Source organism: Rhinopithecus roxellana, chromosome 17 (assembly GCF_007565055.1).
Source record: "Rhinopithecus roxellana isolate Shanxi Qingling chromosome 17, ASM756505v1, whole genome shotgun sequence".
NCBI lineage: Eukaryota > Metazoa > Chordata > Mammalia > Primates > Cercopithecidae > Rhinopithecus > Rhinopithecus roxellana.
The window spans coordinates 51,660,242-51,665,695 of NC_044565.1; positions in this window are offsets into that span (position 1 = coordinate 51,660,242).

Sequence of the window (5,454 nt, forward strand, 5' to 3'; positions counted from 1 at the left end):
AAAACTAAAACTGAAATAAGTAGAACAAAGGAAATAAAGAATGCAACTGAAAGTAATTGATTATAAAATACAAAAACAATAGAGAAAATCCAGGAAGTAAAATGCTGAGTCTTTGAAAAGATCAACAGTGTTGAGAAACATTTAGTTATAATGGCCAAGTGTAAAAAAGTAAAAAGAAAGAGAAATCTCAAATTATTAGGATAAGTAATGAACAAATGCAGGTTACTATTGGTGCAACAGAAATTAAAAAAAAAAAACAATTAATATGAGCAATTGTGCACTAATTATAAATTAGGTAACTTAGATGACATAAACACATTCTTAGACACAAACTAACCAAACTAACTCAAGAAGAAATAAACAATCTGAATATACTTGTAGTAGGTGAATCATTGAATAAGTAATCAATACAAAATAAAACAAAATACTATTTGCAAAAGAAAGCCCACACCCAGATGGCTGCACTGCTTAACTATGCTAAACATTAAAACAATAATAATACCAGTTCTTCAGAGACATTTCAAGAAGTAAACAAAAAACAAAAAGAAAAGGAGATAATATTTTCCAGTTCATTTTACAAGAAGAATATTACTATGATACCCAAACCAGACAAAGATATCACAGAAAAAAAAACTATAGATACGTCTCATAAATACAGATCCAAAAATCCTGGACAAGATACTACCAAACTCAACCCACCAACCTATGTAAAGAATTATATACCGTGACCAAGTGGAATTTATCCCAGGAATGTAAAGTTGGCTCAATATTTGAATTGAACTTTTTTTTTAAGTGGAGGTCTTGCTCTATCTCTCAGGCTGGTCTTGAACTCCCGGGTTCAAGAGATCCTCCTACCTCAGATTCTCAATTATTTAGGATTGCAAATATGTGCCATTACACCTGGCTAACATCTGACTTTCAATTAATACATTACCCTATTTCAATAGAATTTTTTTTGTTTTTATTTCAGCTTTTATTTTAGATTCAGGGCATACATATGTAAGTTTGTTACATGGGTATATCGCAGCATGATGAGATTTGCGGTATGATTTATCCTGTTGCCCAAGTAATGATCATGGTGGTCTATAGGTAGTTTTTCAAACTTTTCCCTCCTCCCCCTTCGAGTAATCCTCCATGTCTATTGTGCTCATCTTTATGTTCACATGTACCTAATGTTTAGCTCCCACTTGTAAGTGAGAACATGTGGATTTGGTTTTCAGTTTCTGTGTTAATTTGCTTAGGATAATGGCCTACAGCTGCATTCATGTTGCTGCAAAATAGATTATTTCATTCTTTTTTATGGTCTGTGTAGTATTACATGGTGTATATGTACCACATTTTCTTTACCCAATCCACCATTGATGGGCACTTAGGTTGACTCCATGTCTTTGCTATTGTGAATAGTACTGTGTTGAACATACACATGCATTTGTCGTTTCAGTAGAAAAATGTATATACTCCTTTCAGCATATACCTAGGAATGGGATTACTGGGTCAAAAACAAAAACAAAAACAAAGTCAACAAACTAGGAAAGAAAGTGTATTAATCAGGGTTCTTCAGACAGACAGAACCAATTGAATGTACTGCCTTAGATATAGTTATATGAGAATAAGTTTATTAGGGGGATTATTTCTCATGATTATAGAGACGGAGAAGTCCCATGACAGGCCATCTGCAAGCCAGAGGACCAGGTAAGCCAGTATTGTGGCTCAAACCAAGTCCAAAGGACTCAGAACCAGGGAAACTGATGGTGTAATTCTCAATCCAAAGACACGAGAACCCAGGGGCTGCTGATGCAAGCTGTGGAGTACAAAGGCCAGAGGACCTGAAGTTTAAATGACCAATGGCAGGAGAAAAGCCTAGTTCTAAGAGACAGAGAGAGAGAGAAGAAACAGAGAGAGAGAGAAAGAGAGAGAGAGAGAAAGAGAGAGAGAGAGAGAGAGAGAGAGAGAATTCGCTTTCCTTTGACCTTTTGCTTTATCTGGGCCTCAGCTGATCGGACGGTGAGCACTCACATTAAGTGAGGGCAGATTTTCCTTACTCAGTCCACTGATTCTAACGTTAATCTTTTCCAGAAATGCCATTTCAGAAATAATGTTCTGCCAGTTATCTAGGTATCCCTTACTCCATTCAAGTTGACACCTAAAATTAACCATCACGGAAGAGAATGTTTTCAATTGATATCTATGAAGAAAGTAACATTATACTCAAAGGTTAAAGGCTGGATAATTTCTTCCTAAGATCTGGAATAATAAAAGTATATCCACTGTTGACACTTCCATTCAACAGTAAACTGTATATTCTAGTCAAGGTAATTAGTCAAGATCAAGAAATAAGGCACCCACAAGGAAGAGCGAGGAGTAAAACTATTTGTATTTGTAGATGGCATAATTCTGCACATAAAAAATCTGAAGGAATTCACACACAAAAAATTAATAAATGAATTCACCAAGGTTGAAGGATACAGGATCAAAATGAAAGTTAATTGTGTTTTTGTACAATTTCAGTAAGCACTGTGGAGATGAAGTTAATATAACAATTTCATTGACAATAGCTTCAAAAATAATAAAATACTTGGCTGGGTGCGGTGGCTTACACCTGTAATCCCAGCACTTTGGGAGGCCGAGGTGGGCAGATCACGAGGTCAGGAGATTGAGAAAATCCTGGCTAACACCGTGAAACCCCATCTCTACTAAAAATACAAAAAATTAGCCAGGCGTGGTGGCGGGCGCCTGTAGTCCCAGCTACTTGGGAGGCTGAGGCAGGAGAATGGCGTGAACCCAGGAGGCGGAGCTTGCAGTGAGCAATAGAGCGAGACTCCATCTCAAAAATAATAGTAATAATAATAATAATAATATTAACAACAACAAAATACTTAAAGGGATTATAATGGAAAAAGGATGAAACATATTCTAAAAACTATAAAATGTGACTGAAAGAAATTGAGGACTATGTATATAATTAGAAAATCTTCCTATGTTCATTGATCACAAGACTTAACATTGTTAAGATGGTATTATTCCTCAAACTTATCTTCAGAGTCAATAAAATTCTCATCAGTATCTCAGCTGGTTATAGAAATTGACAAGCTGATTTTAAAGCTCATATGGGATTTCAGGAAAATTAGCCAAAATAATCTTTACAAAGAAAAACAAAATAGGAGTAGTTATATTTCATGATTTCAAACTTACTTCAAATCTACAGTAACTAAGTTAGGGTGAAACTGACAAAAAGTCAATTACATAGAACAATAGAATAAAACTGAAAGCCCCCCCAGAAGAAAATCTATCTATTTATGGTCAAGCGATAATCCATAAGAGTACAAAATTATTCAATGAGGAAAGAATAGTCTTTTCAAAAAATGGTGCTGGAAAAACTGCATAGCAACTTGCAAGTAGATGAAGTTGGACATTTACTTCATACCACATACAAAAATTGGCCGAAAATGGATCAGACCCAAATGTAAAAGCAAAATTTGTAAAATTCTTATCATAAAACAGAGGTATATAAATCTTTATGACCTTAATTTTACCAAAGGAGTCCTACATATGACACCAAAAAGCACAGCATCAAAATAAATATGTAAGTTTCATTTTATCCAAATTTTCTTTTTCACAGTTTTGGCTTTCAAAGCAGCATTAAGACAGTAAAACGTCAACCCTCAGAATGGTAGAAAACATTTTTAAAGCATCTATCTGCAAGAAACTTGTTTCTAGAATATATAAAGAACTCTTACAATTCAATAATAAAGAAAAAGAACCTAATTAAAAAAAAATAAGCAAAGGACCTGAACAGACACTTTACTGTGTATAACATACAAATGGATAACAAACACATGAAAATGTGCTTGACATCATCAGTCATCAGGGAAATGCAAGCCAAAAATCACAATAAAATACTACATTACACTTTGTAGGACGGCTAAAATCAAAAAGTCACCTAACAACAAGTATTGGCAAGGGGGAAAAATCGTAACACTGGCACATGGCTGGTGGGAATGTTAAATGGTATAGCCACTCTGGAAAACAGTCTGAGATGCCCTCAAATGATTAAGCAGAGAATTTCTATATAACCCAGCAATTCCACTACCACGTTCATGCCCAAGTAAAAAGAAAACATGTCCACATAAGAGCTTATACACAAATATTTATAGTAGCATCAATCACAATAGCCTAGAAATGGAAACAACCCAAATGTCCACCAACTATTAGATTGGTGCAAACGTAATCATGGATTTTGCCATTCCTTTCAATGGCAAACCACTACTACTTTTGTGCCAACCTAATAACAAATGTATAGGAAAATATGTTATACCCATACACTGAATATTATTTAGCCATTAAACGGAGTTAAGTACTGACACAAGCCACGACAGGGATGAACTTTGAAAACATTATGCTGAGAGAAACTTGCCATGAAGCACAAAATATTGCATGATTTCATCTATATAAAATGGCCAGAATAGGCCAAACCATAGAGACAGGAATCAGATGAGTGATGGCTTAGGGCTGGGGATGAGGTGAGGGACAGGAGGCTAGAGGAGTAAAAGCTAACGAGTCCAGAGTTTCTTTTTGAGATGATGAAAATGTTTTAAAATCGAGGATTGTGATGACTGCAGCACATTGGCATTTTGGCCATGGCTACTGTCACTGAAGAGGACATAGTTGGTGCACTTTGAGGACACAGCTGTCAAGGAGGGAAGCTGTGCATCCATGCATGGGCTTTCCAACAGTCGCGAAATGGAAATGCCTCAGCTCCTTGAAAAAAATAAAGGTTAAGGAGAAGTTAAGATGTCAATATTACTAAATTTAAGAAATGTCTTATCTATGATTTAGGATTCCTTTTTTTTTCTTGCAGTCTATATACTAAGACTATGAAAATGTGAGTGAAATATTTTAGAATGTTTTATGGAGCCAAACACACAGTTATGCTCACGGCAGAAACGCAGAGTGAAAACTAATTCCAGAAAGTTCTGGAAGAGAAGCAAACAACTGTGTCCAAAGAAAGTCAGGAATCCCATGGGCTCTCATCAGAAAACACCCTATGATGGCCATTAAGGGTAAGATTTTTGGAATTCCTAACGCTTTGATCTAGGTCTCTCATTAACAAGTACGGAGTTTCCGAGCAAGTCACAATTTCTGAGGCGGTGATGCTTCCTCTGTCAAATAGGGATAATATCTATTTAGGTAGGTTATTGGAAAAATTACATTAGATCTTGTGCATAAAGTACTGTATTAGTCAGGTTCAATTAGGAAACTGAAGATATAACTGATATAACTGAAAATATAGCAAATATCTTAAGAGAAAGTATATAACATATGAGAGAGAACATAATTTTAAGAGAAGACCTAAGCAGGTTTTTATATAAAATTAAGTAGGGAACTGAAAAAAAGGAAAACAAAACAAACAACCACAACACTAATACATGAGGGTAGCAACTACAGGAAGTAGCT